We start from the raw sequence: 23,249 nt of genomic DNA, 5'->3' as shown, positions 1-23,249 counted from the left end.
GTATTTATATGAATAAATTATTTCCATGCTTATATCTGTAAATACAAAAAAGAGGAATAAAATCTACCTTGAACCAAAAACGAAAAAGAGAATAAAACACAGAACCCACCAGTTACACAGAGGAAAACCGTATCAGGGCACTTGCTCCAGTTGTAAACAATGCTGAAGTTGGTCAGTGGTGGGGAATCGTCTCCCATTCAGCCAGCAGCCCCCACGCAACAAGCGTCCTCATTGCAAAGCTGGGGCACCGTGCCGAGGCATCTGTGAGTAAACGTGAGCTGAGCCCCAGGCCAGTTGCTGCTGAACTATTCCCACCCGTCCCAGGTAAAACACCTGAATATATACAAGGACTTGAAAGCCTAGAGGAAGGGCCATAGAGCCACACGAGTGACAGCATGCCAGCCGACTTGGTGCCTGCAGGCCAGCCAGGATGGTCCTGGCCCTGGGTGCTCTTCTGGAAGATTTCCATTTCCCTGCCTGAGATACCCGTCCTGTCCCTGCCCCCACTGCTTTTTTCCTTCCTCACCTCTGCCCAGGGAGAAATTCCAGCAGCAGGTATGGGTGACACATCCTCTTCTTTAGCAGGTGGCAGCCTGGCAACTGCTGCAGAAAGTCCAGCAGAGCCCCACTCACACTGGGCCACCCACAAAGCCGTGGCCTCTCACTCCCTCCCACCAGCCCAGCCCCGAGACTGCTGACAGGGCAGAGAAAATGGTGTCAGGCACGGCTGCAGGGGCTCTTGCTGCCTGGAGTGGTATTTATATTGATCTCAACCCAGGCACACCTGGGGAGGGCTGGCCGGCACGGTAAGGCTGCCCAGGTCAGCCAATCATCACCCCTCAGGGGCTCACAGTTGCAGAAAATGGAACTTGCTGAACCGGCCAGGTCCAAGGAACAGGTGTGGGCTCCTGAGAGTCAGGATAGACAAGGGGCTGCAGCTTTGGCTTGTTTTCTAATCATTTTATCTGGCCCATGAGTGGGAGACAACTTCAAGAAAACCCTCTCTTAATGAGAGGAACCCAGGAGTCAGGGAGAGGAGGGGTGGGTGGTGGTTGGAGACAGAGGCCTGGTGCCCCGGGTGCAGTAGAAGTCTCTGGAAGACCAGGTGGAGGGAGGCCACATGGAGTGATGCCCAGGGTCACAGACCTGTCGCAGCTGCTGTTTGTTAGTTCAAGTCCTGCTCTGAGGTGCTCTGTGTCAGCTCTGAGCGACAGGTGAGCTGGGGGTGCTCTGCAATGAGGGCTATGTGCACGGTTCCTGTGTGCCCAGCCCTGCCACGGTACCTGCAAGGGTAGCTCTGTATCCTGGGAGGGGCCTGACCACGAGAGCCCCGTGGGCTGGGGTGGGGGTGGGGTACCTGCCCAGGTGAGCTCCATATTCTGGGATTGGTCTGACCACGAGAGCCCCATGGGTAGACTACTGCTTGCAGGACTTACTGCAAAAGAGTAGACTACTGCTTGCAGGACTTACTGCACCCAGAGGGGAGCTAATAATCTTGGCGGGGGAACCGTATATCACACTGTCACCATAGAAAAGCCTACAGACACCGTGATGATGGTGGCCAATAAGACCAGCTGGACTCCTGTTTACTTCAAAAGGCTGTTGACTCAGTGGCCATCATGGTCCTTGATCACCACTGACCCTGGACTGTCTGGGAGTTGAGCGGGCAGGGCTGACACCTGGTGCTGTTTGTACGTTAATTCAGGGGCCTAATTGAAGAAAGCGCAGACTACTGGTCAGAGCATCTAAGCTGGCAGAAACGGTCAGCCTAAGGTGGCCGAACAAATGTGGGGCGGGGTGAAACCGGCCCCCACAGCGTCTCTGCACATCTCTTTCCTGGACCCTTAAAGGTCATTGGAATCTATAACACTTCCAATGCTGGTGCTCAGGTGGACGAGCAGGGAGGCAGGGGTCCTGGGGACAATCAACGTCACCGGGAGGCTGCTGGGGAGAAGCTCTGACCCTCGCCCCAGGGTATGAGGGCTCCCAACTCAGCACTCAGCAGTTACAGAAGAAGGGTCTGCACCCTCAGCACTCCAAGAATGAGGAACGGGACAAAAGGCAGAGGAGGGGTTTGTCCCCAGCAAAGCCCATTAAAAATCCCTGGGAGATAAAAATAGAATCTGGGCAATAAAGTCAAGTCTAACCTTTTTTATCCTTTGTGCTTTGTCTAATTTCACGTGCTCCTAGGGTCCCGCATGCAGAGGTTCCACACCCGGCACTTCAGACCAGATTTCCTAGTGCAGAATGGCTGGGTCGACACCTCAGCTCCTGGGGCCCAGTGCAGACTCCACGATATAGAGCCTGAGCTACAGCCAACCCGGCCCTCGAGAGCTCCGCCGCCTCCCTCCCTCCCACTGACTCTGACAGGATCTCTACACAGCAGCCCAGCCCACAGCCCACGGGGTAGTGCATGCTCTCACCTCTCCATTCTCTGATCAAAATATAAAGTTTCCTTTGCTTGTGAACCAAACTCAGTCTCGATCTGTTGGCCCCAATGACACTGGGCAGGGGGACACTTGTTGGGGTCCACTCTGGAGGATCAGTAACAGAAATTGAGACTATTGTAACCTCAATGAACAGATGTGTGAGCCAAACTGTAGTTAACATAGAACAGTGTATAAGGCTCGGGTAAAATAAGATGATTTTAACACTTCCATTTGATATTTCCATCACTTTTTATAAGCAAGTTCAGTGAAAAGGTTTGTCTTATTTGTCAGGTCAATATTAGAGAAATGAAGTGATTTCTTTCCAAGGATGTACATCTAATAATCTTGGTTAAACCTTCAATCGTGTTTTAAATGCTTTTCCATTGAAAATGATACCTCTCTTTCAGCTCCCCCGTTTCTGAGAAGTATAAAATCTTATAATTTATTATTACCAAAGGGGAAAGGTGGGAGGAGGGATAAATTAACAGTTTGGAATTAACACATACACACTGCTATGTATAAAATAGATCATCAACAAGGAACTACTGTATAGCACAGGGAACTACACTCAACATTTTGCAATAACCTATAAGGGGAAATAATCTGAAAAAGAATAGATATTTTTATTGACATCATCTATCAATGACAGTTAAAGTGTAGCCTAAGGGAAGCTGGTGGTGAGTGCTTCTGACCCTGAAGACTTCAATCATCTAAAGTTTGGACTCTGCCTACTTCCCAAGGCCCTTAATGAACATATGTGTAGCCGTAGCTTAAAAAATTCCCCAGTTTGGGTTTCGAGGAGACACTGATATTGAAAAAGCCCTGGTGTTCTCCTTACATGAATGGGACTCTTCCTACTGCTAAAACATGTCTGTCACACCCAGAGGATGGTATACCGTCTGATCGGGAAGAGTTTGGAAAAGGCATCTCATCTCCTCATCTCCTGGTGCTCGGGTTCACCCCTCCAGCGTCTTTACTAACAGTCTCCCCACTTGGAGATGTCAGCACTGTCAACATCCTGTTGCGTACAGTTTGGAATTTGTCCAGAGGATGAAGCGGAAGGATGAGGAACAATGAGAGACAAGTCCTAGGTGTTCAGACAGGCACATGTCACTCTAATTTCCAATCAGGAAGACGAATTGACCAAAGGCTAGGGTTGCCCATGGAAACAGTATAGGGCTTGAGGAAATCCCGCTGCTTTGTGGCCAGTTCCCATAAACACAAGTTGAACAATGGAACTCAGGGGCAGTAAAATTCCCAAAACTGCAGAGTTGAAAATATCCATCACTGAAAAATGTCTTGAGGAAAGTCAGAGAAAAGGACTTGTAAGCAAGGGAGAATGGCAGGAAAGGGATTTGAGGAGGTAGAAAGGACTCGCCATTAAGCACAAGAAAAGGAGCTGAACATTGCCAACATTGCAGTTGGCCAAAAAGGGTGTATGCGTTTTTTTCTGTATATATTCAAGAAAAGGGCATACACTTTTTTAGCCAACCAAACAGGTGGGCACTGGAAGTCAATACTACAAAAGATATCCTTCGCATCAGTCAGAAGAGCCATCCTCATAAAGCGTAAACAACAGAAATGCAGGACAGGGCAACGAGAAGAGGGAGCCCTGTGAGACTTATAGTGGAAATGTATATTGCCAACGGCCATTCTGGAGAAGTGTATTGTGTTTACTAAAGCATCTAAAAAATGAGCTACAGAGCATAGGGCACTTGCACTCATGGGCGTATATCTTGGGAAAAACAAAAATCGAGAGGACACAGGCACCCCAATGTTTACCCCCTCTCTGTTTAAAAGATCCTCGACTAGGATATAACTTAAATGTCTCTGGAGGGAAGAAATGGATAGAGATGTGGTACTTAGGTAGAGTGGAATATTATTCAGCCTGGAAATCAATGAAATATGGCCAGTTGTAACAACTCCGGAGGAGTTACGTATGATCATTCTAAGTGACAGAATTCAAAAAGAAAAAGACACATATCATAAGATATCACTTAAAGGTGGAATCCAAAATGGCTACACATGAAATAAATTACAAAACAAAAACATAGTCAAATATGTAGAAAACACGCATAAGGCTGCTAAACGGGAAAGGTGGGGAGGGGTGAGGCATCATCCGGGAGGTTGAAATTAGCAAAGATACCATTCCAAATACCAAACTGATAATCAACAAGGCCTACACGGTAGCTAAAAGAACTGCACTCAGCACACTCAAGTCACCGGAAAAGAATATATACGACTGGTAAGAATCTGAAAAAGAATTTATTGATGTCTCTCTGTACGTGAATCAAGTGGATGTACAGCAGCAAGAAACAGAGCTTTGAAAATCAGCTGTAACCAATATAGTAATAAATTGAAAAAAATAAATGACAGAGAGACAGAGAAAACCTCTTACAGCTTTTCCTCAGGGACGGTGATGCAACATGGATTGAACACATCTAGACCAACAGCAGGATGAGACATAAGGCTGGAAACTGTTTGCGCTAAGAGAAATGTGAGGTTGGGTGAGGAAATGCACACCCTTTAAAGTAATACTACCTGGTGCCCATTCAATGGGTCACAAATCTGCAGGTTCAAGGGATCTTCCTATAGCTAAAACATGCATGGAAAACCCAGAGGACTGTACACCATGTGATCGGGAGATGTGTCTAAAATGCACCTCATTTATCCTCTCCTGGTGCTCCTGTTCACCATTCCAGCCACGTTACTTAGAATCTCCCCACTTATAGAATCAGCACATTTCAACTTCTGTTTCACACATTTTGCAAATTGTGAGGAGGATGAACGGGAAGAGGGGGAACCAATGAGAGAATAGTTGTAGGGGTTTGGACGGGCACATATCGTCTAATTTCCCATTAAGAATAAGAATTAAAGAAAGGCTCAGCCTGCCTTGCCGGAGCCAAAATAGGGCCTGAAGCAATCCTGCGGGTTTGAGGCCAGTTCACAAAAGAGCAACTTAAAAAATGGAGCTCAGGGTCACTGCAATTCACAAACCTGCAGAGTTATAAATGAAAACTAACGTCCAAAAATATGTTGAGGTAAGGCAAAGAAGAGGATCTGAATGCAAGACAGAATTGCAAGAAACAGATTTCAAGAGATAGATTGGAGTCGTCTTTAACGCATATGAAAAGCGGCAGAATTTCGACAATGATGCAGTTGGCCCAAAAGGGCATATGCGTTTTTTCCTGATTATATCCAGGAAAAAACGCATACGCACTTTATGGGCAACGAAGCAAGCAAGCAATGCAAATGTGCACAACAGAGAAGTCTCACTTCCCACCGGTCAAAAGGGCCATCCTAAAAAATTGTAAAAACCAGAAATGCAGGACAGGCCATGGAGAACAGGGAGCCTTTATACGCTGATGGGCAGTGTGTGAACTGCCGAGAGCCACTCTGGAGAAGTGTATGGTGGTTCCTAAATCATCTAAAAAACAGAGCTACAGAGCATAGGACACTTCCAATCATGGGAGTATATCTAGGGAAGTCTAAAAATCAACAAGACACAAGCACACCACAGTTTAGGGCTACTCTGTTTACAAGAACCTCAACTTCAGTACACCTTAAATATCCCAGGAAAGAGAACAATGGATAAAGAAGATGTGGTACTTATGTACAATGGAATATCTCTTCACCATGAAATCAATGTAATAAGGCTAGTAGAAGGATAAAGAGTGGATTTAGGTCCGATAATACTACTTGAAATAAGTCAAACAGAAAAAGAAACATATCATAAGATATCACTTATAGAGGGAGGGTAAATATGGCTGCACAAGAAATGAATTACAGAACAGAACAGTGTCTCACATTTAGAAAACACACTTATGTCAGCTTAAGGGGAAAGGAGAGGTGGGGTGATGCATAAAACCAGAGTTTGAAATTAGCACAGATACCGTTCAATAAACCAAATAGGTATTAGACAAGATCTACACCTTGCTCAATGAACTGGCCTCAACACACCCTATACACCGCAGAGAAATATATCTGAGTAATAAGAATCTTAAAACCCATGTATTGATATATCTCCATAAGGGAATCAAGTGTGTGCAGAGCGGCACAAACACAGCAGTGAAAATGAGCTAAACCCCATTATAGAAATAAATTTTAAAAACAAAACGCTGAAACAATGAAAGAGAGAAAAATTCTTACAAAATTCGCTCAGGGGCTGTGATGCAACCTGGATTGACCACATATAAACCCACAGCTGGATAAGACATAAGGCTGGACACTTGGGGCTGAGAGGATTGGTGAGCTTTGGTGAGCAACTGCCGAAAGTTTAATGCAATACTTCATGCTACTCATTCCAAGGGTCCCAACACTCCAGGTTGAAGGGAATCTTCCTACAGCTAAAGCATGCTTGGGAAACCCAGCGACTGGTATACCATATGATCGGGAAAGGTTTCTAAAACGCACCTCATTTTTCCTCTCCTGGGGCTCCGGATCGACATTCCAGCCACTTTACTAACAACATCCCCACATGGAGTCAATGCCTTTAAGTTCTGGTATCGCACAGTCTGCAGTTAATGCAGAGGATGAATGGGAATAGGGGGAACCAGTGAGAAACTAGCTGTAGCGGTTTCAATGGGCACATGTCACTCTAATGTCACATCAGTAAGAAGAATTAACCAAAGGCACAGCAAGGTGCCCCAGAAGAAGAATAGAGCTTCAAGGAATCCTGTGGTTATGGGGCAAGATCACAAAAATAAGAGCTGAAAAATGGAGCTAAGGGCCACTGCAATTCAAAAACCTGCAGAGTTATAAAGGCCAACTATTTTCAAAAAATATATTGAGGTAAGGCTATGGAGAAGCATTGAAAGCAAGGCAGAATTGCAGGAAACCGATTTCAGGAGGTACACTGTAATTGCATTGAAAACATATGAAGAGAGTCAGAACCTCGACAATGATGCACTTGGCCAAAAAGGGCGTATGCCTTTTTTCCTGAATATATTCAGGAAAAAAGGCATACGCCCTTTTTGGCCAACCAAGCAAGCTTGCAAAGGAAATCTGCACTACAATGAAGTCTCACTTCCCCCCGGTCAAAAGGGCCATCTGAAAAAAGTGTAAAATCCAGAAAGGCAGGACAGGCCATGGAGAACTGGGAGCCTTGTTATGCTGATGGGCGGGATGTAAATTGCCAACAGACACTCTGGAGAAGTGTATGGTGTTTCCTGAAACATCTAAAAAACAAAGCAACAGAGCCTAGGGCACTTCCACTTATGGTCCTATAGCTTAGGGAAATTAAAATAAAAAAGAAACAGCCACGCCAAACTTTGGGACGTCTCTGTTTACAAGAACCTCGTTTACCGTACAAGTTCAATATCACAGAAAGTGAAAAATGGATAAAGAACTTGTGGTCCTTACGTACAATGCAGTATCACTCAGCAATGAAATCTATGTCATCAGGCCCATAGCAGCATAATGAGTGGATTCAGGTACGATGATTCTAACTGAAATAAGTCACACAGAAAAAGAAACATCATAAGATATCACTAATACACGGAATGTAAACTTGGCTACACAGGAACTGAATTCCAAAACAGAACAGGGTCTCAAATTTAGAAAACCAACTTATGCTTGCTTAAGGTGAAAGGTGAGTTGGGGTGCTGCATAAAACCACAGATTGAAATGAGCACAGATAAAGTTCCTTAAGCCAGATATGGAATAGACAAGAGCTACTCCTTGCTCAACGAAATGGACTCAACACCCCATATTAAACGCCTAAGAATGTACCTGACTAGTAAGTATCTTAAAACCTATGGATTGCTATGTCTCCAAAAGAGAATCAAGCGTGTGTACAGGGGCATAAACGCAGCACTGATAGGATTGGAGAGGTTTGGTGAGCAAATGAAGACCCTTTGAAGTCATATTGCATGATACCCATTCCACGGGTTTCAACTACACAGGTTTAAGGTATTCTTCCTTCAGCTAAAACATGCATGTGGAACCTAGAGTATGATCAACCATGTGATCGGGAGACGTGTTCAAATATGTCTCAGTTTTCGTACCCTGGTACTCGGGTGCAACATTCCAGATGCTTTACTAACACTCTCCCCACTTGGAGAGTCAGCGCCTTTAACCTCCTGTTTGACGCAGTTTGCAATTTCTGCAGAAGATGAACAGGAATAGCGAGAACCAATGAGAGACTAGCTGGAGGTGTCTGGACGGGCAAATTTCACTCTCATTTCCCACCAGGAAGAGGAAATAACCAAAGGCTCAGCGTGCCGTGCCGGAACCAGATTAGGGCCTGAAGCCATCCTGCGGTGTTGCGGCCAGGTCACAAGAAAGCTAGTTGAAGAAAGGAGCTCAGGGGCACTGTAATTCACAAACCTGCAGGGTTATAAATGACAGCTATCGTCCAAAAATATACTGAAGTAAAGCTGCCAAGAGGACTTGAAAGCGGGGCAGAATTGCAGGAAACCAATTTCAGGAGGTAGACTGGAATTGCATTGAAAGCATAGGAAAAGCGGCAGAACGTCCACAATGATGCACTTGGCCAAAAAGGGCGTATGCGTTTTTTCCTGAATATATTCAGGAAAAAACGCATACGCCCTTTTTGGTCAACCAAGCAAGCTTGCAAAGGAAATCTGCACTACAATGAAGTCTCACTTCCCCCCGGTCAAAGGGGCCATCTGAAAAAAGTGTAAAATCCAGAAAGGCAGGACAGGCCATGGAGAACTGGGAGCCTTGTTATGCTGATGGGCGCGATGTAAATTGTCAACAGACACTTGGGAGAAGTGTATGGTGTTTCCTGAAACATCTAAAAAACAAAGCAACAGAGCCTAGGGCACTTCCACTTATGGTCCTATAGCTTAGGGAAATTAAAATCAAAAAGACACAGCCACCCCAAAGTTTGGAACGGCTCTGTTTACAAGAACCTCGTTTACTGTACAAGTTCAACATCACAGAAAGTGAAAAATGGATAAAGAACTTGTGGTACTTACGTACAATGCAGTATCACTCAGCAATGAAATCTATGTCATCAGGCCCATAGCAGCACAATGAGTGGATTCAGGTATGATGATTCTAACTGAAATAAGTCACACAGAAAAAGAAACATCATAAGATATCACTAATACACGGAATGTAAACTTGGCTACACAGGAACTGAATTCCAAAACAGAAGAGGGTCTCAAATTTAGAATACCAACTTATGCTTGCTTAAGGAGAAAGGTGATTTTGGGTGCTGCATAAAACCAGAGATTGAAATGGCACAGATAAATTTCCTGAAGCCAAATATGGAATAGACAAGAGCCACTCCTTGCTCAACGAAATGGACTCAACACCCCATATTAAACGCCTAAGAATGTACCTGACTAGTAAGTATCTTAAAACCTATGGATTGCTATGTCTCCAAAAGAGGATCAAGCCAGTGTACAGGGGCATAAACGCAGCAGTGATAGGATTGGAGAGTTTCGGTGAGCAAATGAAGACCCTTTGAAGTCATATTGCATGGTACCCATTCCACGGGTCTCAACTCTCCAGGTTTAAGTTATTCTTCCTTCAGCTAAAACATGCATGTGGAACCCAGAGTATGATCAACCGTGTGAACGGGAGACGTGTTCAAATGTGTCTCAGTTTTCCTCCCCTGGTACTCGGGTGCAACATTCCAGACGCTTTACTAACACTCTCCCCACTTGGAGAGTCAGCGCCTTTAACCTCCTGTTTGGCCCAGTTTGCAATTTCTGCGGAAGATGAACAGGAATAGGGAGAACCAATGAGAGACTAGCTGGAGGTGTCTGGACGGGCAAATTTAACTCTCATTTCCCACCAGGAAGAGGAAATAACCAAAGGCTCAGCGTGCCATGCCGGAACTAGATTAGGGCCTGAATCCATCCTTCGGTGTTGCGGCCAGGTCACAAGAAAGCGAGTGGAAGAAAGGAGCTCAGGGGCACTGTAATTCACAAACCTGCAGAGTTATAAATGACAGCTATCGTCCAAAAATATACTGAAGTAAGGCTGCCAAGAGGACTTGAAAGCGGGGCAGAATTGCAGGAAACCGATTTCAGGAGGTAGACTGGAATTGCATTGAAAGCATAGGAAAAGAGGCAGAACGTCCACAATGATGCACTTGGCCAAAAAGGGCGTATGCGTTTTTACCTGAATATATTCAGGAAAAAATGCATACGCACTTTTTGGCCAACCAAGCAAGCTTGCAAAGGAAATCTGCACTACAATGAAGTCTCACTTCCCCCCGGTCAAAAGGGCCATCTGAAAAAAGTGTAAAATCCAGAAAGGCAGGACAGGCCATGGAGAACTGGCAGCCTTGTTATGCTGATGGGTGGGATGTAAATTGCCAACAGACACTCGGGAGAAGTGTACGGTGTTTCCTGAAACATCTAAAAAACAAAGCAACAGAGCCTAGGGTACTTCCACTTATGGTCCTATAGCTTAGGGAAATTAAAATCAAAAAGACACAGCCACCCCAAAGTTTGGGACGCCTCTGTTTACAAGAACCTCGTTTACTGTACAAGTTCAACATCACAGAAAGTGAAAAATGGATAAAGAACTTGTGGTACTTACGTACAATGCAGTATCACTCAGCAATGAAATCTATGTCATCAGGCCCATAGCAGCACAATGAGTGGATTCAGGTATGATTATTCTAACTGAAATAAGTCACACAGAAAAAGAAACATCATAAGATATCACTAATACACGGAATGTAAACTTGGCTACACAGGAACTGAATTCCAAAACAGAAGAGGGTCTTAAATTTAGAAAACAAACTTATGCTTGCTAAAGGGGAAAGGTGATTTAGGGTGCTGCATAAAACCAGAGATTGAAATGAGCACAGATAAATTTCCTTAAGCCAAATATGGAATAGACAAGAGCCACTCCTTGCTCAACGAAATGGACTCAACACCCCATATTAAACGCCTAAGAATGTACCTGACTAGTAAGTATCTTAAAACCTATGGATTGCTATGTCTCCAAAAGAGAATCAAGCGTGTGTACAGGGGCATAAACGCAGCACTGATAGGATTGGAGAGGTTCGGTGAGCAAATGAAAACCCTTTGAAGTCATATTGCATGGTACCCATTCCACGGGTCTCAACTCTCCAGGTTTAAGGGACTCTTCCTTCAGCTAACACATGCATGTGGAACCCAGAGTATGATCAACCGTGTGAACAGGAGACGTGTTCAAATATGTCTCAGTTTCCCTCCCCTGGTACTCGGTTGCAACATTCCAGACGCTTTACTAACACTCTCCCCACTTGGAGAGTCAGCGCCTTTAACCTCCTGTTTGGCCCAGTTTGCAATTTCTGCGGAAGATGAACAGGAATAGGGAGAACCAATGAGAGACTAGCTGGAGGTGTCTGGACGGGCAAATTTAACTCTCATTTCCCACCAGGAAGAGGAAATAACCAAAGGCTCAGCGTGCCGTTCCGGAACCAGGTTAGGTCCTGAAGCCATCCTGCGGTGTTGCGGCCAGCTCAAAAGAAAGCGAGTTGAAGAAAGGAGCTCAGGGGCACTGTAATTCACAAACCTGCAGAGTTATAAATGACAGCTATCGTCCAAAAATATACTGAAGTAAGGCTGCCAAGAGGACTTGAAAGCGGGGCAGAATTGCAGGAAACCGATTTCAGGAGGTAGACTGGAATTGCATTGAAAGCATAGGAAAAGAGGCAGAGCGTCCACAATGATGCACTTGGCCAAAAAGGGCGTATGCGTTTTGTCCTGAATATATTCAGGAAAAAACGCATACGCCCTTTTTGGCCAATCAAGCAAGCTTGCAAAGGAAATCTGCACTACAATGAAGTCTCACTTCCCCCCGGTCAAAAGGGCCATCTGAAAAAAGTGTAAACTCCAGAAAGGCAGGACAGGCCATGGAGAACTGGGAGCCTTGTTATGCTGATGGGCGGGATGTAAATTTCCAACAGACACTCGGGAGAAGTGTATGGTGTTTCCTGAAACATCTAAAAAACAAAGCAACAGAGCCTAGGGCACTTCCACTTATGGTCCTATAGCTTAGGGAAATTAAAATCAAAAAGACACAGCCACCCCAAAGTTTGGAACGGCTCTGTTTACAAGAACCTCGTTTACAGTACAAGTTCAACATCGCAGAAAGTGAAAAATGGATAAAGAACTTGTCGTACTTACGTACAATGCAGTATCACTCAGCAATGAAATCTATGTCATCATGCCCATAGCAGCACAATGAGTGGATTCAGGTATGATGATTCTAACTGAAATAAGTCACACAGAAAAAGAAACATCATAAGATATCACTAATACACGGAATGTAAACTTGGCTACACAGGAACTGAATTCCAAATCAGAACAGGGTCTCAAATTTAGAAAACCAACTTATGCTTGCTTAAGGGGAAAGGTGAGTTGGGGTGCTGCATACAACCAGAGATTGAAATGAGCACAGATAAAGTTCCTTAAGCCAAATATGGAATAGACAAGAGCTACTCCTTGCTCAATGAAATGGACTCAACACCGCATATGAAACGCCTAAGAATGTACCTGACTAGTAAGTATCTTAAAACCTATGGATTGCTATGTCTCCAAAAGAGAATCAAGCGTGTGTACAGGGGCATAAACGCAGCACTGATAGGATTGGAGAGGTTCGGTGAGCAAATGAAGACCCTTTGAAGTCATATTGCATGGTACCCATTCCACGGGTCTCAACTCTCCAGGTTTAAGGGACTCTTCCTTCAGCTAAAACATGCATGTGGAACCCAGAGTATGATCAACCGTGTGAACAGGAGACGTGTTCAAATATGTCTCACTTTCCCTCCCCTGGTACTCGGGTGCAACATTCCAGACGCTTTACTAACACTCTCCCCACTTGGAGAGTCAGCGCCTTTAACCTCCTGTTTGGCCCAGTTTGCAATTTCTGCGGAAGATGAACAGGAATAGGGAGAACCAATGAGAGAGTAGCTGGAGGTGTCTGGACGGGCAAATTTAACTCTCATTTCCCACCAGGAAGAGGAAATAAACAAAGGCTCAGCGTGCCGTTCCGGAACCAGATTAGGTCCTGAAGCCATCCTGCGGTGTTGCGGCCAGCTCAAAAGAAAGCGAGTTGAAGAAAGGACCTCAGGGGCACTGTAATTCACAAACCTGCAGAGTTATAAATGACAGCTATCGTCCAAAAATATACTGAAGTAAGGCTGCCAAGAGGACTTGAAAGCGGGGCAGAATTGCAGGAAACCGATTTCAGGAGGTAGACTGGAATTGCATTGAAAGCATAGGAAAAGAGGCAGAACGTCCACAATGATGCACTTGGCCAAAAAGGGCATATGCGTTTTGTCCTGAATATATTCAGGAAAAAACGCATACGCCCTTTTTGGCCAACCAAGCAAGCTTGCAAAGGAAATCTGCACTACAATGAAGTCTCACTTCCCCCCGGTCAAAAGGGCCATCTGAAAAAAGTGTAAAATCCAGAAAGGCAGGACAGGCCATGGAGAACTGGGAGCCTTGTTATGCTGATGGGCGGGATGTAAATTGCCAACAGACACTCGGGAGAAGTGTATGGTGTTTCCTGAAACATCTAAAAAACAAAGCAACAGAGCCTAGGGCACTTCCACTTATGGTCCTATAGCTTAGGGAAATTAAAATCAAAAAGACACAGCCACCCCAAAGTTTGGAACGGCTCTGTTTACAAGAACCTCGTTTGAAGTACAAGTTCAACATCGCAGAAAGTGAAAAATGGATAAAGAACTTGTGGTACTTACGTACAATGCAGTATCACTCAGCAATGAAATCTATGTCATCAGGCCCGTAGCAGCACAATGAGTGGATTCAGGTATGATGATTCTAACTGAAATAAGTCACACAGAAAAAGAAACATCATAAGATATCAGTAATACACGGAATGTAAACTTGGCTACACAGGAACTGAATTACAGAAGAGAACAGGGTCTCAAATTTAGAAAACCAACTTATGTTTGCTTAAGGGTAAAGGTGAGTTGGGGTGCTGCATAAAACCAGAGATTGAAATGAGCACAGATAAAGTTCCTTAAGCCAAATATGGAATAGACAAGAGCTACTCCTTGCTCAACGAAATGGACTCAACACCGCATATTAAACGCCTAAGAATGTACCTGACTAGTAAGTGTCTTAAAACCTATGGATTGCTATGTCTCCGAAAGAGAATCAAGCATGTGTACAGGGGCATGAACGCAGCAGTGATAGGATTGGAGAGGTTCGGTGAGCAAATGAAGACCCTTTGAAGTCATATTGCATGGTACCCATTCCACGGGTTTCAACTACCCAGGTTTAAGGTATTCTTCCTTCAGCTAAATCATGCATGTGGAACCTAGAGTATGATCAACCATGTGATCGGGAGACGTGTTCAAATATGTCTCAGTTTTCGTACCCTGGTACTCGGGTGCAACATTCCAGACGCTTTACTAACACTCTCCCGACTTGGAGAGTCAGTCCCTTTAACCTCCTGTTTGGCCCAGTTTGCAATTTCTGCGGAAGATGAACAGGAATAGCGAGAACCAATGAGAGACTAGCTGGAGGTGTCTGGACGGGCAAATTTAACTCTCATTTCCCACCAGGAAGAGGAATTAACCAAAGGCTCAGCGTGCCGTGCCGGAACCAGATTAGGGCCTGAAGCCATCCTGCGGTGTTGCGGCCAGGTCACAAGAAAGCGAGTGGAAGAAAGGAGCTCAGGGGCACTGTAATTCACAAACCTGTAGAGTTATAAATGACAGCTATCGTCCAAAAATAGACTGAAGTAAGGCTGCCAAGAGGACTTGAAAGCGGGGCAGAATTGCAGGAAACCGATTTCAGGAGGTAGACTGGAATTGCATTGAAAGCATAGGAAAAGAGGCAGAACGTCCACAATGATGCACTTGGCCAAAAAGGGCGTATGCGTTTTTTCCTGAATATATTCAGGAAAAAACGCATACGCACTTTTTGGCCAACCAAGCAAGCTTGCAAAGGAAATCTGCACTACAATGAAGTCTCACTTCCCCCCGGTCAAAAGGGCCATCTGAAAAAAGTGTAAAATCCAGAAAGGCAGGACAGGCCATGGAGAACTGGGAGCCTTGTTATGCTGATGGGAGGGATGTAAATTGCCAACAGACATTCGGGAGAAGTGTATGGTGTTTCCTGAAACATCTAAAAAACAAAGCAACAGAGCCTAGGGCACTTCCACTTATGGTCCTATAGCTTAGGGAAATTAAAATCAAAAAGACACAGCCACCCCAAAGTTTGGGACGCCTCTGTTTACAAGAACCTCGTTTACAGTACAAGTTCAACATCGCAGAAAGTGAAAAATGGATAAAGAAGTTGTGGTATTTACATACAAAGCAATATCACTCAGCAATGAAATCTATGTCATCAGGCCCTTAGCAGCACAATGAGTGGATTCAGGTATGATGATTCTAACTGAAATAAGTCACACAGAAAAAGAAACATCATAAGATATCAGTAATACACGGAATGTAAACTTGGCTACACAGGAACTGAATTACAGAACAGAACAGGGTCTCAAATTTAGAACACCAACTTATGTTTGCTTAAGGGGAAAGGTGAGTTGGGGTGCTGCATAAAACCAGAGATTGAAATGAGCACAGATAAAGTTCCTTAAGCCAAATATGGAATAGACAAGAGCTACTCCTTGCTCAACGAAATGGACTCAACACCGCATATTAAACACCTAAGAATGTACCTGACTAGTAAGTATCTTAAAACCTATGAATTGCTATGTCTCCAAAAGAGCATCAAGCATGTGTACAGGGGCATAAACGCAGCAGTGATAGGATTGGAGAGGTTCGGTGAGCAAATGAAGACCCTTTGAAATCATATTGCATGGTACCCATTCCACGGGTCTCAACTCTCCAGGTTTAAGGGATTCTTCCTTCAGCTAAAACATGCATGTGTAACCCAGAGTATGATCAACCGTGTGAAAGGGAGATGTGTTCAAATATGTCTCAGTTTTCCTCCCCTGGTACTCGGGTGCAACATTCCAGAAGCTTAACTAACACTCTCCCCACTTGGAGAGTCAGCGCCTTTAACCTCCTGTTTGGCCCAGTTTGCAATTTCTGCGGAAGATGAACAGGAATAGCGAGAACCAATGAGAGACTAGCTGGAGGTGTCTGGACGGGCAAATTTAACTCTCATTTCCCACCAGGAAGAGGAAATAACCAAAGGCTCAGCGTGCCGTGCCGGAACCAGATTAGGGCCTGAAGCCATCCTGTGGTGTTGCGGCCAGGTCACAAGAAAGCGAGTGGAAGAAAGGAGCTCAGGGGCACTGTAATTCACAAACCTGCAGAGTTATAAATGACAGCTATCGTCCAAAAATATACTGAAGTAAGGCTGCCAAGAGGACTTGAAAGCGGGGCAGAATTGCAGGAAACCGATTTCAGGAGGTAGACTGGAATTGCATTGAAAGCATAGGAAAAGAGGCAGAACGTCCACAATGATGCACTTGGCCAAATAGGGCGTATGCGTTTTTTCCTGAATATATTCAGGAAAAAACGCATATGCCCTTTTTGTCCAACCAAGCAAGCTTGCAAAGGAAATCTGCACTACAATGAAGTCTCAGTTCCCCCCAGTCAAAAGGGCCATCTGAAAAAACTGTAAAATCCAGAAAGGCAGGACAGGCCATGGAGAACTGGGAGCCTTGTTATGCTGATGGGCGGGATGTAAATTGCCAACAGACACTCGGGAGAAGTATATGGTGTTTCCTGAAACATCTAAAAAACAAAGCAACAGAGCCTAGGGCACTTCCACTTATGGTCCTATAGCTTAGGGAAATTAAAATCAAAAACACACAGCCACCCCAAAGTTTGGAATGGCTCTGTTTACAAGAACCTCGTTTACAGTACAAGTTCAACATCGCAGAAGGTGAAAAATGGATAAAGAATTTGTGGTATTTACTTACAAATGAATATCACTCAGCAATGAAATCTATGTCATCTGGCTCTTAGCAGCACAATGAGTGGATTCATGTATGATGATTCTAACTGAAATAAGTCACACAGAAAAAGAAACATCATAAGATATCAGTAATACATGGAATGTAAACTTGGCTACACAGGAACTGAATTACAGAACAGAACAGGGTCTCAAATTTAGAAAACCAACTTATGCTTGCTTAAGGAGAAAGGTGAGTTGGGATGCTGCATAAAACCAGAGATTGAAATGAGCACAGATAAAGTTCCTTAAGCCAAATATGGAATAGACAAGAGCTACTCCTTGCTCAATGAAATGGACTCAACACCGCATATTAAACGGCTAAGAATGTACCTGACTAGTAAGTATCTTAAAACCTATGGATTGCTATGTCTCCGAAAGAGAATCAAGCATGTGTACAGGGGCATAAACGCAGCAGTGATAGGATTGGAGCGGTTTGGTGAGCAAATGAAGACCCTTTGAAGTCATACTGCATGGTACCCATTCCACGGGTTTCAACTACCCAGGTTTAAGGTATTCTTCCTTCAGCTAAATCATGCATGTGGAACCTAGAGTATGATCAACCATGTGATCGGGAGACGTGTTCAAATATGTCTCAGTTTTCGTACCCTGGTACTCGGGTGCAACATTCCAGACGCTTTACTAACACTCTCCCGACTTGGAGAGTCAGTCCCTTTAACCTCCTGTTTGGCCCAGTTTGCAATTTCTGCGGAAGATGAACAGGAATAGCGAGAACCAATGAGAGACTAGCTGGAGGTGTCTGGACGGGCAAATTTAACTCTCATTTCCCACCAGGAAGAGGAAATAACCAAAGGCTCAGCGTGCCGTGCCGGAACCAGATTAGGGCCTGAAGCCATCCTGCGGTGTTGCGGCCAGGTCACAAGAAAGCGAGTTGAAGAAAGGAGCTCAGGGGCACTGTAATTCACAAACCTGCAGAGTTATAAATGACAGCTATCGTCCAAAAATATACTGAAGTAAGGCTGCCAAGAGGACTTGAAAGCGGGGCAGAATTGCAGGAAACCGATTTCAGGAGGTAGACTGGAATTGCATTGAAAGCATAGGAAAAGAGGCAGAACGTCCACAATGATGCACTTGGCCAAAAAGGGCGTATGCCTTTTTTCCTGAATATATTCAGGAAAAAAGGCATACGCCCTTTTTGGCCAAACAAGCAAGCTTGCAAAGGAAATCTGCACTACAATGAAGTCTCACTTCCCCCCGGTCAAAAGGGCCATCTGAAAAAAGTGTAAAATCCAGAAAGGCAGGACAGGCCATGGAGAACTGGGAGCCTTGTTATGCTGATGGGCGGGATGTAAATTGCCAACAGACACTCGGGAGAAGTGTACGGTGTTTCCTGAAACATCTAAAAAACAAAGCAACAGAGCCTAGGGCACTTCCACTTATGGTCCTATAGCTTAGGGAAATTAAAATCAAAAAGACACAGCCACCCCAAAGTTTGGGACGCCTCTGTTTACAAGAACCTCATTTACCGTACAAGTACAATATCATAGAAAGTGAAAAATGGATAAAGAACTTGTGGTACTTACGTACAATGCAGTATCACTCAGCAATGAAATCTATGTCATTAGGCCCGTAGCAGCATAATGAGTGGATTCAGGTACGATGATTCTAACTGAAATAAGTCACACAGAAAAAGAAACATCATAAGATATCACTAATACACGGAATGTAAACTTGGCTACACAGGAACTGAATTCCAAAACAGAACAGGGTCTCAAATTTAGAAAACCAACTTATGCTTGCTTAAGGGGAAAGGTGAGGTGGGGTGCTGCATAAAATCAGAGATTGAAATGAGCACAGATAAAGTTCCTTAAGCCAAATATGGAATAGACAAGAGCTACTCCTTGCTCAACGAAATGGACTCAACACCGCATATTAAACGCCTAAGAATGTACCTGACTAGTAAGTATCTTAAAACCTAGGGATTGCTATGTCTCCGAAAGAGAATCAAGCATGTGTACAGGGGCATAAACGCAGCAGTGATAGGATTGGAGAGGTTCGGTGAGCAAATGAAGACCCTTTGAAGTCATATTGCATGGTACCCATTCCACGGGTTTCAACTACCCAGGTTTAAGGTATTCTTCCTTCAGCTAAAACATGCATGTGGATCCTACAGTATGATCAACCATGTGATCGGGAGACGTGTTCAAATATGTCTCAGTTTTCGTACCCTGGTACTTGGGTGCAACATTCCAGACGCTTTACTAACACTCACCCGACTTGGAGAGTCAGTCCCTATAACCTCCTGTTTGGCCCAGTTTGCAATTTCTGCAGAAGATGAACAGGAATAGTGAGAACCAATGAGAGACTAGCTGGAGGTGTCTGGACGGGCCCGAACACTAACACTGACCCTTCCCCGAAACCTGACCCTCACCCGTCACCTAATTCTAACCCGTACGCTAACACTAACCCGCGCCCTCACACGCCCGCTCCTCCTAAAGCGTTGCCGTACCCTCACATGGACCCTAAACCGTCCCCGTCCCCTAACCCTAACCCTAGCCAGAACCCTAACCCTGACCCTTCCCCGAAGCCTGACCCTCACCCGTCCCCTAATCCTAACCCGTACGCTAACACTAACCCTCGCCCTCACACGCACGCTCCCCCTAAAGCGTTGCCGTACCCTCACCTGGACCCTAAACCGTCTCCGTCCCCTAACCCTAACCCTAGTCCGAACCCTAACCCTGACCCTTCCCCGAAGCCTGACCCTCACCCGTCCCCTAATCCTAACCCGTACGCTAACACTAACCCGCGCCCTCACACGCACGCTCCCCCTAAAGTGTTGCCGTACCCTCACCTGGACCCTAAACCGTCCCAGTCCCCTAACCCTAAACCTAGCCCGAACCCTAACCCTAACCCTTCCCCGAAGCCTGACCCTCACCCGTCCCCTAATCCTAACCCGTACGCTAACACTAACCCGCGCCCTCTCACTCACGCTCCCCCTAAAGCGTTGCCATACCCTCACCTGGACCCTAAACCGTCCCCGTCCCCTAACCCTAACCCTAGCCCGAACCCTAACCCTAAACCTTCCCCGAAGCCTGACCCTCACCCGTCCCCTAATCCTAACCCGTACGCTAACACTAACCCGCGCCCTCACACGCACGCTCCCACTAAAGCGTTGCCGTACACTCACCTGGACCCTAAACCGTCCCCGTCCCCTAACCCTAACCCTAGCCCGAACCCTAACCCTTCCCCGAAGCCTGACCCTCAACCGTCCCCTAATCCTAACCCGTACGCTAACACTAACCCGCGCCCTCACACGCACGGTCCCCCTAAAGCGTTGCCGTACCCTCACCTGGAACCTAAACCGTCTTCGTCCCCTAACCCTAACCCTAGCCCGAACCGTAACCCTAACCCTTCCCCGAGGCCTGACCCTCACCCGTGCCCTAATCCTAACCCGTACGCTCACACTAACCCGCACACTCACACGCACGCTCCTCCTAAGGCGTAGCCGTACCCTCACCTGGACCCTAAACCGTCCCCGTCCCCTAATCCTAACCCTAGCCCGAACCCTAACCCTGACCCTTCCCCGAAGCCTGACACTCACCCGTGACCTAATCCTAACGCGTACGCTAACACTAACCAGCGCCCTCACACGCACGCTCCCCCTAAAGCGTTGCCGTACGCTCACCTGGATCCTAAACCGTCCCAGTCCCCTAACCCTAACCCTAGCCCGAACCGTAACCCTGACCCTTCCCCGAAGCCTGACCCTCACCCGTCCCATAATCCTAACCCGTACGCTAACACTAACCAATGCCCTCACAGGCACGCTCCCCCTAAAGCGTTGCCGTACCCTCACCTGGACCCTAAACCGTCCCCGTCACCTAACCCTAACCCTAGCCCGAACCCTAACCCTGACACTTCCCCGAAGCCTGACCCTCACCCGTCCCCTAATCCTAACCCGTACGCTAACACTAACCCACGCCCTCACACGCACGCTCCCCCTAAAGCGTTGCCGTACCCTCACCTGGACCCTAAACCGTCCCCGTCACCTAACCCTAACCCTAGCCCGAACTCTAACCCTGACCCTTCCCCGAAGCCTGACCCTCACCCGTCCCCTAATCCTAACCCGTACGCTAACACTAACCCACGCCCTCACACGCACGCTCCCCCTAGAGTTTTGCCGTACCCTCACCTGGTCCCTAAACCGTCCCCGTCCCCTAACCCTAACCCTAGCCCAAACCCTAACCCTGACGCTTCCCCGAAGCCTGACCCTCACCCGTGACCTAATCTTAAACCGTACGCTAACACTAACCCGCGCCCTCACACGCACGCTCCCCCTAAAGCGTTGCCGTACCCTCACCTGGACCGTAAACCGTCCCCGTCCCCTAACCCTAACCCTAGCCCGAACCCTAACCCTGACCCTTCCCCGAAGCCTGACCCTCACCCGTCCCCTAATCCTAACCCGTACGCTAACACTAACCCGCGCCCTCACACGCACGCTCCCCATAAAGCGTTGCCGTACCCTCACCTGGACCTTAAACCGTACCCGTCCCCTAACCCTAACCCTAGCCCGAACCCTACCCCTAACCCTTCCCCGAAGCCTGACCCTCACCCGTCCCCTAATCCTAACCCGTACGCTAACACTACACCGCGCCCACACACGCACGCTCCCCCAAAGCGTTGCCGTACCCTCACCTGGACCCTAAACCGTCCCCGTCCCCTAACCCTAACCCTAGCCCGAACCCTAACCCTAACCCTTCCCCGAAGCCTGACCCTCACCCGTCCCCTAATCCTAACCCGTACGCTAACACTAACCCGCGCCCTCACACGCACGGTCCCCCTAAAGCGTTGCCGTACCCTCACCTGGACCCTAAACCGTCTTCGTCCCCTAACCCTAACCCTAGCCCGAACCGGAACCCTAACCCTTCCCCGAAGCCTGACCCTCACCCGTGCCCTAATCCTAACCCGTACGCTAACACTAACCCGCACCCTCACACGCACGCTCCTCCTAAGGCTTAGCCGTACCCTCACCTGGACCCTAAACCGTCCCCGTCCCCTAATCCTAACCCTAGCCCGAACCCTAACCCTGACCCTTCCCCGAAGCCTGACACTCACCCGTGACCTAATCCTAACGCGTACGCTAACACTAACCAGCGCCCTCACACGCACGCTCCCCCTAAAGCGTTGCCGTACCCTCACCTGGACCCTAAACCGTCCCCATCACCTAACCCTAAGCCTAGCCCGAACCCTAACCCTGACCCTTCCCCGAAGCCTGACCCTCACCCGTCCCCTAATCCTAACACGTACGCTAACACTAACCCGCGCCCTCACACGCACGCTCCCCCTAAAGCGTTGCCATAACCTCACCTGGACCCTAAACCGTCCCCGTCCCATAACCTTAACCCTAGCCCGAACCCTAACCCTAACACTTCCACGAAGCCTGACCCTCACCCGTCCCCTAATCCTAACCCGTACGATAACACTAACCCGCGCCCTCACACGCACGCTCCCCCTAAAGCGTTGCCGTACCCTCACCTGGACCCTAAACCGTCCCCGTCCCCTAACCCTAACCCTAGCCCGAACCCTAACCCTGACCCTTCCCCGAAGCCTGACCCTCACCCGTCCCGTAATCCTAACCCGTACGCTAACACTAACCCACGCCCTCACACGCACGCTCCCCCTAAAGCGTTGCCGTACCCTCACCTGGACCCTAAACCGTCCCCGTCCCCGTCCCCTAACCCTAGCCCGAACCCTAACCCTGACACTTCCCCGAAGCCTGAACCTCACCCGTCCCCTAATCCTAACCCGTACGCTAACACTAACCCGCGCCCTCACACGCACGCTCCCCCTAAAGCGTTGCCGTACCCTCACCTGGACCCTAAACCGTCCCCGTCCCCTAACCCTAACCCTAGCCCGAACCCTAACCCTGACACTTCCCCGAAGCCTGACCCTCACCCGTCCCCTAATCCTAACCCGTACGCTAACA

Source organism: Delphinus delphis, unplaced genomic scaffold, assembly GCF_949987515.2.
Source record: "Delphinus delphis unplaced genomic scaffold, mDelDel1.2 scaffold_46, whole genome shotgun sequence".
Lineage (NCBI taxonomy): Eukaryota > Metazoa > Chordata > Mammalia > Artiodactyla > Delphinidae > Delphinus > Delphinus delphis.
This window is presented reverse-complemented; position numbering follows the sequence as displayed.